Source organism: Dermochelys coriacea, chromosome 17, assembly GCF_009764565.3.
Source record: "Dermochelys coriacea isolate rDerCor1 chromosome 17, rDerCor1.pri.v4, whole genome shotgun sequence".
NCBI classification, from domain to species: Eukaryota; Metazoa; Chordata; order Testudines; family Dermochelyidae; genus Dermochelys; species Dermochelys coriacea.
The window spans coordinates 12,534,263-12,548,534 of NC_050084.1; positions in this window are offsets into that span (position 1 = coordinate 12,534,263).

Below are 14,272 nucleotides of genomic sequence, written 5' to 3' on the forward strand. Positions count from 1 at the left end.
CAGATGCCCTGCAGAATGAGAGACAGGAGCAGGTATGGAATGCCACCAGGAACAACATGAAATTGAGAGGGATCTGTTGGATTGTCTAAGTGTGGCCACACAAACCTGTTCAGAGCTAGACTCCAAAAGTCACATAAGCTTTCGTGAGCTACAGCGAGCTACTTCATCGGATGCATTTGGTGGAAAAACAGAGGGGAGATTTATATACACACACAGAGAACATGAAACAATGGGTTTATCACACACACTGTAAGGAGAGCGATCACTTAAGATAAGCCATCACCAGCAGCAGGGGGGGAAAGGAGGAAGAACTTTCATGGTGACAAGCAAGGTAGGCTATTTCCAGCAGTTAACAAGAATATCTGAGGAACAGTGGGGGGTGGGGTGGGGTGGGGGGGAGAAATAACATGGGGGAAATAGTTTTACTTTGTGTAATGACTCATCCATTCCCTGTCTCTATTCAAGCCTAAGTTAATTGTATCCAGTTTGCAAATTAATTCCAATTCAGCAGTCTCTCATTGGAGTCTGTTTTTGAAGCTTTTTTGTTGAAGGATAGCCACTCCTAGGTCTGTGATCGAGTGACCAGAGAGATTGAAGTGTTCTCCAACTGGTTTTTGAATGTTACAATTCTTGACGTCTGATTTGTGTCCATTCATTCTTTTACGTAGAGACTGTCCAGTTTGGCCAATGTACATGGCAGAGGGGCATTGCTGGCACATGATGGCATGTATCACATCGGTAGATGCGCAGGTGAACGAGCCTCTGATAGTGTGGCTGATGTGATTAGGCCCTATGATGGTGTCCCCTTAATAGATATGTGGACAGAGTTAGCAACGGGCTTTGTTGCAAGGATAGGTTCCTGGGTTAGTGGTTCTGTTGTGTGGTGTGTTGTTGCTGGTGAGTATTTGCTTCAGATTGGGGGGCTGTCTGTAAGCAAGGACTGGCCTGTCTCCCAAGATCTGTGAGAGTGATGGGTCGTCCTTCAGGATAGGTTGTAGATCCTTGATGATGCGTTGGAGAGGTTTTAGTTGGGGGCTGAAGGTGATGGCTAGTGGCGTTCTGTTGTTTTCTTTGTTGGGCCTGTCCTGTAGTAGGTGACTTCTGGGTACTCTTCTGGCTCTGTCAATCTGTTTCTTCACTTCAGCAGGTGGGTATTGTAGCTGTAGGAATGCATGATAGAGATCTTGTAGGTGTTTGTCTCTGTCTGAGGGGTTGGAGCAAATGTGGTTATATCGTAGAGCTTGGCTGTAGACAATGGATCGTGTGGTATGATCTGGATGAAAGCTAGAGGCATGTAGGTAGGAATAGCAGTCAGTAGGTTTCCAATATAGGGTGATGTTTATGTGACCATCGCTTATTAGCACCGTAGTGTCCAGGAAGTGGATCTCTTGTGTGGACTGGTCCAGGCTGAGGTTGATGGTGGGATGGAAATTGTTGAAATCATGGTGGAATTCCTCAAGGGCTTCTTTTCCATGGGTCCAGATGCGCTACATTGATGACATCTTTATCATCTGGACCCATGGAAAAGAAGCCCTTGAGGAATTCCACCATGATTTCAACGATTTCCACTAACCCAGGAACCTATCCTTGCAACAAAGCCCGTTGCCAACTCTGTCCACATCTGTTCAGGGGACACCATTATAGGGCCTAATCACATCAGCCACACTATCAGAGGCTCGTTCACCTGCGCATCTACCAATGTGATATACGCCATCATGTGCCAGCAATGCCCCTCTGCCATGTACATTGGCCAAACTGGACAGTCTCTACGTAAAAGAATGAATGGACACAAATCAGACGTCAAGAATTATAACATTCAAAAACCAGTTGGAGAACACTTCAATCTCTCTGGTCACTCGATTACAGACCTGAGAGTGGCTATCCTTCAACAAAAAAGCTTCAAAAACAGACTCCAACGAGAGACTGCTGAATTGGAATTAATTTGCAAACTGGATACAATTAACTTAGGCTTGAACAGAGACTGGGAATGGATGAGTCATGACACAAAGTAAACCTATATTTCCCCATGTTATTTCTTCCCACCCCACCCCACCCCACCCTGTTCCTCAGATAGTTCTTGTTAACTGCTGGAAATAGCCTACCTTGCTTGTCACCATGAAAGGTTTTCCTCCTTTTTTCCCCCTGCTGCTGGTGATGGCTTATCTTAAGTGATCACTCTCCTTACAATGCCACAAGTACTCCTTTTCTTTTTGCAAATACAGACTAACACAGCTGCTACTCTGACACCTCTCCTTACAGTGTGTGTGATAAACCCATTGTTTCATGTTCTCTGTGTGTGTATATAAATCTCCCCTCTGTTTTTTCCACCAAATGCATCCGATGAAGTGAGCTGTAGCTCACAAAAGCTTATGCTCTAATAAATTTGTTAGTCTCTAAGGTGCCACAAGTACTCCTTTTCTTTTTGCAAATACAGACTAACATGGCTGCTACTCTGAAAAAAGTCACATGAAATTCTCCTGATTTCCATGTTCCATCACAAATTAGCCCACCTCTGTGAACCTTTTGCTCAATCCACAGGGTTTCACCAAGAAATCAGATGAAATGGCAACTTCAGCTGAGATTTTTTTGGGGGGGGCTGGCTTGTGCATGTGAGCCTCTCCCAGACCTGCACTGCTGTTTCTCACAGCTCCACACATGTAACCAGCACTCCCCAAGCTCTCCTCTGGACTAGAGCATGTTAGTAAGGACTTTAGTTGGCTTTGCATATGACTAGAGATTGTGGGTCTGGTTCTCATCTCATTTATGCTGATTGTAAATTAGGAGTAACACCAGTGAAGTCCAATAGAGTTATTCAAATGAAAATCCTGTGGAAAGGAAATTAGAATGAAGCGTTCTATGTCTTCTCAAACTGAGCCATACAGCACAATTGGCAAATAAATAAATAAGGGGCCAAGACAACTTTCCTAAACTTCTGGCTTCTTTACAAAAATTATGGGGTGGGATGATTCCCAGTGCCAGGAAGAGGCGAATGCTGGGATCTAATCTGCCATACTCCGAATCTAATCCCAGATAGTGGGAGAGGTAGCAAGAGTGAGGTATAATGGCAGAGTTAATAAAGGAACTCTTATAGGATCAGTTTATTTTACAGGCTAAAGACGGTGTTTTATTGGGCTCTGTTCCATGTAGACCATAGCACTTGGAATGTATCATGGGACAATATTTGATTATACTATTCAGTTTAAACCAAAACAAGGTTAGACTTCAGAGTGTGGTCTCCAGAAGGAAGCGTTCCTCATTTAGGAAGAGGGCTACCAGTCACTAGATAAGGAAGAACAAATGTTTCCTTTAGCTACAGGCTAAGGTGAATAGGCATCATTTGCATCACTCGAGGGGAAAGGCAGCTGTGGTTTAGCCTGAGCTCCAGGCTAGGAATCGGGATATATGGCAGAGTCAAGAACTAAGCCAATGTCAGGACTTGCTGTAGGTCTTTGGGAAGTAATTTTAGACCAGCATTTTCAAAAGTGGTTACTGACTTTGGGTGCCCAGAATGAGACCCCTTAGGCTGGATATTCAGGGGGTGTGAACATCTACAGCTCCCACTGACTTCAGTAGAAGGTGAGGGTATACAGAATGTCTGTCTGAAAATAGGCCCAAGGATTTCATGCAGGACTGGAGACTCTCATATTGAACAGCCACTTTTGAAAAATGTTGTCCTTAACACCTGCCCTCCCCCACACGGCTCAGTTTTTACTCCTATAAAGTCTGGATACTGTTAAGCTGGGGGAAACTTCACCTGACAGATGTGAGAAATGTAAAAAGAAATTAAGTTCCTTTATGGAATAGACAGCTGAAACAATGGGAGCCAATGCCCAAGCCACAGGCTGGATGGAAGGCTCGTCGGGAATCTATTCTACATGGACCAAGCAGTTTGACTGGGGGTTGAATGCAAATGCAAGGCACTGAGGGTTGTTTGATGGAGCGGGGTGTGTGTGTGTGTCTGTGTGTGTGGAGAGAAGCAGTACAAACATCAGAGAAGCTGACAAAGAAGGCAGCAAGGATGCTCCAGCCACAGCCAGAATAGCATGTGTAGCATGGCCTTGACGAAAAGTCTAAGAGATCTTTTGAATAGAGTGCTGGCTGGCAAGAGGCTGGGAACTATTAGCACAGAGACTGTATCCTGCTGTTTGATTGTGTGTGTGTGTGTGTGTGTGTGTGTTCAGGGAAGCAGGACTTTAGGAACATTAGTTGTAAACATAGGATTGCATCAGAGAAATACCTGACTCCATTAATTTTCCTCCATACAGAAACAACATACAAGACTTCAAATATTGGCTAACCACTTGTGTTAAAAGGGGTAACAATATTTACCCACTTCTGAGAGGTAGTTTGAGTTCTCCAGTTGAAATGCGCTACATAAGAGCGGAACATTGTTATATTTAAAAGATTAGCTCGACTGCATGCTGCTACAGCAATGGCAAATTCCCAGAGCTATCAGTTTTCAAGGACTGACCTGTTCATATCTGTTGGCTGGAATCTGGTCCCTCCAGTATGCAACACTTGCCATCTGTAACATTTCTCTTCCATGCCCCATGACAGAACTGCAAATGGCTCACCACTCCACTGGGAAAAATAACTTCAGTGGGAGCTGAGCTCATTTATACTAGGGTGAAATTTGGCCTGAGTTCTTTGATCAGTAAGAGCTAGAGACCCTCTGATTTCTAATCATGCTCTCGCTGTATGTTGTATGTAAAGCAGGTTGGCCTTAAGGGATAGTACTTAGTCACTGTTTCCAGATGCAGCAATTTTTTTTGTCAGCTTTAACTCTAGCTGACTATTTACCGCCTTCTGAATCACAGTCAAACTTGCCAGCCAAGCTGCCAATAAATAATGCAAAAATTCTCCCCAACTGAGAAACTGTCACTTCCAGGCCAGGATTATTTTTTTCTTTTAATAAAGGAGGGGAAAATCTGGCTTCAGGCAGCAGACAATTTTAGTCTAACCTCCTCTGTGTGTTTATGCAAATGCACTTGCACCCTGTGCATTGTGGGTGAAATGTGCCCCAGTGCACAGGGCCTGGGTGAAACTTGCATGCATAAGGTCTGAACAATAGGGCATTAATGCAGGTAAAGAGTTGACAGGCAGGGATTTGAAATCCTACCCTCCAACCTGGGCTGGAAGAGCAGCTACAACCTCTCCACACTGCTTACTGAGTCTGTTAGAGCCACAGGGTCTCCACAGCTTACTCCCATGACCCCAGCATAGGTAGCCAGGTACAGTGACCCACCCCCTCCATGAGATGCAGGACGTTCAAAGGTGCCTCATATCCTCTCTCCTCTGCATGTCAAACAAGAAACAGTTGTGGTACTTAGGCAAATGTTGTGTGGGTATGACAACCACTGCTCTTTTGTGTATTTGCTAGTAGTGGTTTGGTCACCTCCTTTCTAAGTAACCCCACCGAGGTCAAGTTATTTCGAACTGGAGCTCCAATTTAGCAACCTCAAACACTGGCACTTATGCAGTAAAGCAAGTGGATGCAAGGTATTCCAATTGCAAGACAGTGAATGCAAAATCAGGGCAGCTTTTGGAAACCTGGCTCTTGCTGTCTACATTTAAAAAAACAAGACTGAGCCCATCTCTCCTTGATTTTGAACTTTGCAATGTTTACCTTTTTCCAAGCCATCTTCTGATAAAGGGTAATGTTTCCCCAAAGTATACAAGTGACATAAATGCCTAAGTGGACTTAGATTCTTAGATGGCTTTGAAAATTTCACCCAAATAGTCTAAATGATGCTCGCGTCCCTAGGTTACATTAGGCCATGCTGTACACTGATACAATTCAGAGTTCCATTCATTATACCCAGGCTGAATTTAGGCCTCTTTGTGCACTTAGACCAAAATCTTCCCGGGCATGGGAGTTAAGCACCTAAAAACCCTTGAGGATCTGGGTCCTAGGACATACAATAATATTTGCTATTCCTGGACATTGTCACTATAGGTGGCCTCTGCATGATCTTATAAAACTTGCCTTGTGCTTCATGAATTCTGCATCCAATCTGATGAACCCTACTGTGCATCCGATGAAGTGAGCTGTAGCTCACGAAAGCTTATGCTCTAATAAATTTGTTAGTCTCTAAGGTGCCACGTACTCCTTTTCTTTCTACTGTTCATTGTCCCCTACAGCCCAATTAGCTGGTTCACAAACTTTGCTAAGTGCTAAAACTTAATTAACCTAATTGTATGTATTCAGCCAGCAACATCCCACCTAAGCTTGGTGCTATTTACCAGAAAACAGGGACCACAGGGTGAAGGCAGCTGCTGTACAGAGGAACAATTTTAAAAACAAGGTCTACTATTTTGTAAATCTGGGCCGAAATTCTTAATCAATATTTTTAATGAGAGTGCATCAGCTTGGTTCTACAGCTGGTTTCTATTGTCGCATCAGGATTGCTTTGGTTTAAGCTTGAGTGCTTTCTAGTTTGGAAAGGCATCTAGCCATCCTTCTTTGCAGGGCTATTGGGGTTAAATCTAGAGGATCTGTTGTTTATAAACGATAAATTATTCCTGCGAATCTGTCTCTTTACAACCTAGAGGCTTCAAAATGAGGATGCGGGGAGAGGGGAGTAGTAAGGGAGGCAGCCAAAACAAATCAGTACAGCCAGTTTCATTACAATTTCTAATGATTCCTAAAGTTGCTGTTCCAGAGGGAATACACACTATCCTATACAAGTGAGAGAACTCTGCAAAGCACATTTGCTCTAAGGAGTTTAGAAGGAAGGTTTTGTTTTTTTGATTGTCTTGTTTGTAGAGTAAATCCAGGAGTGTTTCCACAGTAACTACAAACAAACAGCCATCTGCCAGCCCAGGAGACTAATCTCAATCCCTCCCTTCTTGACTCTGCCTCATGTTTACACCATGTGGCCATTGATTGCTGATTATAGATGCAACAGCACCCTTCACTGGATGATTAGCAGAGCCCAGCTTGTGCTAATTTACCTCTAATCAGTAGCTGGTTCTACTGAGCTAGCTGCTGGTTTCAGAGTAGCAGCTGTGTTAGTCTGTATTTGCAAAAAGAAAAGGAGGACTTGAGGCACCTTAGATACTAACAAATTTATTTGAGCATAAGCCTTCATGAGCTACAGCTAGCTGCCTGATTCCTCCTTTACTTTTCAGTGTGGCTGTCCTACATTAGAGTGTCTCCTTTTTCTTAAACTTTTATTTATTTTCTGATTGACTTCCTTTTCTGAAATCATTGTGCCCACAAGCTTACTCTGCTAGTGACCTCCAGTGGGAGGTAGTTAGCCAGTCAAAGCATTTGTATGAAAGGTATGGTGTCTCTAATGAGTTTTTTGTTTGCCTTTTTGATGTGCTTTAGTAAATCACGCACGTTTCTGGTACCCTATAAATTGATAGGTCCTGATCCTACAGAAACACTAATGTACATGCACTTTATGCACAGGGGTTGTCCCACTGACACTAATGTGGACCTACAGGCCCATAAAACCTACATGTATGGGTCATCTAGGCTCTATAAAACAACCAGAAAGGGCAGATCCCTGGCCTAATCCCAGCGAGTGACACATTTACGGTGTAGGTGGAGGAAACACAGGGTTGTGGCCTGACTTTTCAGACATGCTAACCACCACAAATCCTGGGGCACCTGTGAAAATGAGGTCAGTGGCATCGCTACAGGAGCCCTCGGGTACGTTGTAACTTCCCTTGTGGTATTGTCTAGGTTGCTGGTCACATCAGCTCTGATGACCATTGAGTAAAATGAGTTGCTGTTCAGTTCCCAGGGCAAGGGTCCACCCCACAAAACCCACAGCCTGTGGCTCTGTTGGCAACTCAGAGATGCTTAGGCGGGGCATGGTGACCTAATAGTACTTCACCCCATTGCAAGTGAGGCACAAGGCATGTTGGAAGGATAGGACACTGCTGAGGCACAAGCTGTGTCTGCTCTGTCAATACAGTTCTGTTTCCAGTATTCATTCCCCTCCCCAAAGACAGATTTGGGGCAAGGCCTACCTCATGGCATGTTTCACCCCGCAAGGGAGATGAAGTAAAGTGGACCAGAAAGCAAGAGTGGGGACCTACAGCCATGTGATGTACAGCGAGAGGGAGGCCTGGATCTTCAAGGCATGATTCTGTTTTCTCTTGTCCTGCTGTGAGTCGGGAGTAGCTTGGCTAAAGTTAGTGGTGCATGTGATCAGATTCAGCACACGCACAGCCTGCGTCTGTCTCCTTCAGTGTCTGCTGCTTTTCAGTGTACAGTCGCTGGTTGTGTTTATACCTAGTCCTAGGAGAAAGCCATATGGCCCATCTTGTCACCTTGGAGATGGGACACTGGCCTTTGTCACCTCTGCTCAGATTACTGCACAAGGTGGCTGCAGCAGTGGCAGTGTGATTGCTGTTGAGTGGCCAAATGGATACTGTGTCTACTTCTTACTTTGCCTTCTCTCCGGGGCAGGGACTGGCTTACTATGGATATGTGATGTGCACAATGGGACCCTGAGCTCGGGTCATTCTGACCTAGCACGGTGATAAGGAAGAGGAGTAATGTACTAGCTACCTGTTGATGTGCAATTAGTGTCCAAAGTTTTAGAGTTTACCCCACAAAGCATTGAATGGACTGAGCACCTGGCACCCTGTGTGCCAGCCCGGGGTCAGAGATGGAAGGGGACTCTGGGTGGGGAAGATGACTGGCCTCCACACTTTGGGTGCTGAGCTCTTTTGAAAATCTGGCCATAAGTGTCACCTTGGGAACTGCTGGGAGCTTCTGAAAACACCAATCCCAACTGTGGCTGCTGAGCCCTTGAAAATCTCTCCCTGTGCTCTTTTGAAAACCGGGCTTTCTGTGTAAAGTGGTGGAGTTTCCAGGGGCTGTTGATGATCAATCTATTTTGCTATTTGTCCTTTCAAACTGAATGCTAAATGGCTGGAAAGAGCCCACTGTGACTGATCTGCCTGTGGGATTCGCTGTTACGGATTGGCATAGACTCAAATGTTTTATCTGAATATAACTAAGCTCTGGGTACCTGTTTTGAACAATAATATTTGTAATGAGGAGCAGTCCAGTGTCGTGCCTCCTGGTGACATCTGATCACCAAAGGGGTCAGGAGCAAGGCAGTATTTCTCCATTGAGAATCTGGCTAGGTTTATTACAGCGAAGAGGTAGGTTTGTTCTTGCCATCCTGTCAAGCATCAGTATGTGAACTCGGCTGGAGGCAGGATAGTCAATTTCTTGGTCAAAGCCCTGACTTTTTGTAATAGCAGCCTAAGATGTATTTCAGTTGATGGAACTTGGGACCTTCTGCATGAAGAATCAGTGTTAAGACCCTGACGCACACGCAACCGGGGGGGGGGGGGGGAGAGTGTGTGTAACTGTGGAATTTAGAATTCTGAACAATGGACATGTTTGATTTTCTTTCCCAATTCTTTCTTAGTTTTGCGGTCTGTATCCCTTTTAATGTATCTCCTGCATATTGATCTAGATCAGTGCATGTGGATGATTATGTATTAGAGCTGTCTAAACGTCTGGGGCAAAATGTTTTGTGGAAGACTATTGAAACAGCTTTTTTTTTGTTTTTGTTTTTGGTTTTTTGGTTGAGAGAGACTAAGTCTTTCACATTCTGTAGCGTGGTGGTTAGGACATAAGACTAGGATGTGGGAGACCTAGGTTCCTGCTCTACCTGAATTCGTGACCTGGGATGAGAGACTCTGCTTTGAGTCATGTCATAGGCCTCTCCGGACACACTCATGGTCACTCTGTTGGATATTTTGACACCTGTTTCTGAATCAAAGACCTCAGGTGTTTTGAATTAAAACTCGCATTTTGACACAGTTGTTTTCCTGAAAATGTTGGAAAGATTTTGGTTTTATTCCAAGAAGAACAAATTTTGAAATCTCAAAAGTTGCCACAAGATGGAATTGTCTGGTCAGACTACTCTGTGTGTGTGTGTGTGTGTGTGTGTGTGTGTGTGTGTGTGTGTGTGTATATATATATATAATATAATTTTTTTTCCTTGTAATAAAATGGGCTAGAAGGGAGGAAGTTCTGGCACGGGGCTGATACTAAGATGATCTGTGTTCAGTTCCTGACTTTGCACAGGGTCTGTGATACCTTTTGACAGGTCACTTAGGGTACAACTTTTTTTTTTAAAAGCACCTAAGTTCCATTTACTTTCAATAGGATGTAGGCTCCTAAGTCACTTAGGTGATTTTTAAAAATATGCCCTTAATCTTTTGATGGTTCAGTCTCCCATCTATAAAATGGGAAAAATATTATTTCATGTGTCTTACCTGTCTGTTTCAATTGTAAGGTCTTTGGGACAGGAACTTTTTCTTACTCTGTATGTATGGGGACCAGCACAAAAAGGGCCCTGATCTCTGTTGTGGCAGCTAGGTGCTTACATTGGCCAAACTGGACAGTCTCTACGCAAAAGAATGAATGGACACAAATCAGACGTCAAGAATTATAACATTCAAAAACCAGTTGGAGAACACTTCAATCTCTCTGGTCACTCGATCACAGACCTGAGAGTGGCTATCCTTCAACAAAAAAGCTTCAAAAACAGACTCCAACGAGAGACTGCTGAATTGGAATTAATTTGCAAACTGGATACAATTAACTTAGGCTTGAATAGAGACTGGGAATGGATGAGTCATTACACAAAGTAAAACTATTTCCCCATGGTATTTCTCCCTCCCACCCCACCCCCCACTGTTCCTCTGATATTCTTGTTAACTGCTGGAATTAGCCTACCTTGCTTGTCACCATGAAAGGTTTTCCTCCTTTTCCCCCCCTGCTGCTGGGGATGGCTTATCTTAAGTGATCACTCTCCTTACAGTGTGTATGATAAACCCATTGTTTCATGTTCTCTGTGTGTGTGTATGTAAATCTCTCCTCTGTTTTTTCCACCAAATGCATCCGATGAAGTGAGCTGTAGCTCACGAAAGCTTATGCTCTAATAAATTTGTTAGTCTCTAAGGTGCCACAAGTACTCCTTTTCTTTTTGCCATACAAATAGTTACTGTTAATGTATTTATTTAAAATCCAGAGTGTGACACTTGCACTAGGATGCAAAATCAATCCCATTGGGTTAGTGTGGTATGGTTTTTATCCTCCTCCTTCCCCCCCCCCCATGTTTTATTTCATCGCTTACCTTGCAGCAGGGAGGAAAGAAGCTATTTATTTATGAGAAGTATTTTGCTTCTCCAGCACACCCACATCCACTAGGTCTCCCTGAACCTTTGTTAAATAACAGCATTATATTTGCCCATTTCCACATCTCACTTGCACTTTCTGAGCTTGAGTAACTTTGTGAATGTGTCTGGTCTGGCCATGTTCATTTCCATCCTGGCTTCCTGTGGCCGTCTGGGGTCAGCGTATCCTTAATCTGGACCTTTTTCCTTTATTCATGTTTGTTTATGAATGACTTGTATTTTCATAACTGCCGTTGCCAGCTCACACTTCCGTACTGCTCCCAGAAATTTAACCCTTATTTTAAACAAATTTTAACTTGCAGGAAAAAAGGGCCCAGTTTTGCAAACCCTACCCTGAGGAATCCAACTGAAATTTAGTCCTTTGGGTTTACAGCAGCAGACTTTCTTTAATGCCTTCATAATTCCTTGTCTACTGATTTTAATGCCCTTAGATTTGATTCTTCAAAGGGAGTGCACAAAATGAATTCCAATGACATTCTCACTGCTGAAGGGTTTTCCCCCCCCCCCCCCCCCCGGAGAATTATTTCTCTCCTGCCCATGCCCAGCCTCATTGCTGGTTGAGATAACTAACCACATTATATTCAGATTCTTTATGGTGCCTTTTATTTTATTACATCTTTGTGGGGGGTGGGGAGGAGAGAGAGTTCTTCTCTCCTACACAATAAATGACCTCAATCAACTTTAATTTTCATATTCTGAAAGCAGTGATTTTCTGTACTGGAATCACCCTCTCAAAGCTATTTCAAATCACAAGACTCAAATATTCAGAAATTCTCAGCCTGCTACATATATGAATGCCAAGATCCTAGCTCTCTGACTTTTATTGTTTTCTGGATGACAAACTGCAAAAGGAAATGGTCTGCTATCTTCAAAACCACACTCCTTCCATACTGATGCCACATAACAGAAATAATTGTTTCCCACAGAATCGACTAGCTAATTAACTTAATCCATGTTGTGAGCAAAAGGAAGCCGATAAACAAATAAAGCCCTGTTTCCAAACAGTTTTCAGACTGGTCTAACTATTTATACACACAGTTGGGGCTGTGATTTTTCTAACAAAATAACTAAATTGGTACAACCCCATGTGTGGACATAGTTATACTGGAGTAAAGGCCCCTTTATACTGATAAAATCCTCACTCCCGGTGTGGATGTAGTTAAAGTGGCACAATTTTTGTGCATAGACAAGGCCTAAGAAAAATGCCCTGGTCTCCTTTTGGAGCTTTTTCCATTTTTGCTGTAATCCTGTTGTCTGACCTTGTATACTAAGCAGTTTGAGGTCAGGTCCGTCAGTGTTTGGATGGTTGACCTCCAAGAGAGATGCTGGTGGAGCAATATGGTGTACTTGCTCTTCTCTCTGCATTCATATTGAATCAATGTCCCCATATAGTGTTGAGGATGCAGTGGATGCCCTCTTTTGGGTATGACCACTGGAGGGCTGCTTTATCCCCATTTTGCAGATGGAGAAAACTGATGTGGAGATAAGTGCTCCATGTTGCACAGCAAATTTGTGGCAGAGTAGGGAATAGAACCCAAGAGTCCTGTAGTTAAGCTCTGTGCATTAGCCTATGCTTGCCCATCCCACCCCTTCATAAAGGTGTTTAAATAAATGCAAAATCTTTTTTTAATTTATTTGTATTGCAGCCCTAGACACCCAAACTGAGACAGAGGCCCAGTTGTGTAGATGCCGTACAAATACATAGCAAAAAACCTATATTGAAGGAGTGAGTTAACACATGAACTATGTAATCATATACAAGACTTTAAATCCAAGGAGGAAGGATGGTCCAGTGATTAGGGCCTGGGACTAGGGAGACCTGGGTTCAAATCTCCACATCACCAAAGACTTTCCCTAGGACCTTGGGCAAGTGACTGTTGCTTGGGCCTTAATTCCACATCCGTAAAACAGGGAGAGTAGCCCTGGCCTGCCTCACGGGGTGTTGTGGAGATAAATACGTTACAGATTGTGTGGTGCTGAGACACCATAGTAATGAGGGGCAAAGGAAGTATCCGAGATAGGAAAAGGAACTGAAATTTCCTGTACTTTTAAGACTGAATTGTGAACTGTCTGAGCAAGGTTAAGAGAGACTGGAAAGTGTATAATAATGCAGCAGCTCTAAGAAGTGAGGAGCAGTGTCAAGGAGAAAGATGGGGAGAGACGCCTAACTAAAGCTGCTGTGAAGAAGGTTGTTTAATCTGACACTACTATTTTACTGCAAGACTCATGGCCCAATGCTGCTCCTAGACCTCTACCACATTCATCAAAAGGATTTATTTTATTTGTGGTGTTGCCTGCCAAGAAATCACAGTCCAGCTGGGAGTTTCTTCCAGGGCTTTGCTCTTTCAGTTGTTTATCATTCTGGGCAGAGCCAGAGAAGTCTGGTGTGGTGTGTTTTTTTGTTTTTGTTTTTGCTTTTTCTTTTTGCCTTCTTGGCTTAGCTTTAAACTGCCTGTCAAGCCTACAGCTCTACAGAAACAGGGCTTAGCGAGCAGCCCGCTCTGATCTCAAGGATCCCATTTTGATGGGATAGACTTTCCCTGAAGCTATGGACTGTCAGTCCTTCACCCCCAGCTGAAGAACCCTGCTCCATTTGTTTAACCAAAGACCTGTCTGAACCAGCTAGGGAACCACAAGACTTAAACCAGGCTGGAATATTTTAGTCAACCCTATAATCTGCCCTCTGAGACTGTGCTAGTTGCAGGATGTGGTGGGAAAGTGGGTCAGTCCTGCAGCGGATGCAAACAGAGGTGGCTGATGTCTACCCCAACTGAGGATCTGGCAAATTATGTTTCTCATTTTTGAGATGAAAGAGCCCCAGAAAGAATGCAGGATTTGTGTAAGGTTTCTGAATACCCTTTGGGGGAATGGGTTTAGGGCTTGATCCAAAGCCCCCTTGAAGTCAGGGGGGGAAAAATGGGTTTTGGTTCAGTCCCTTTGTTTGGCATTTTTTGACTAACTTTACTTGCCAGTAGGGCTCTAGACCAATAACCTATACACAAAGATCTCTCTCCTTTCATGCTGAGACCCATCCTCTGTGTAGTGCATAGCATGGCTTCATATTATAACTTCCAAAAAATACCCTGCGGCT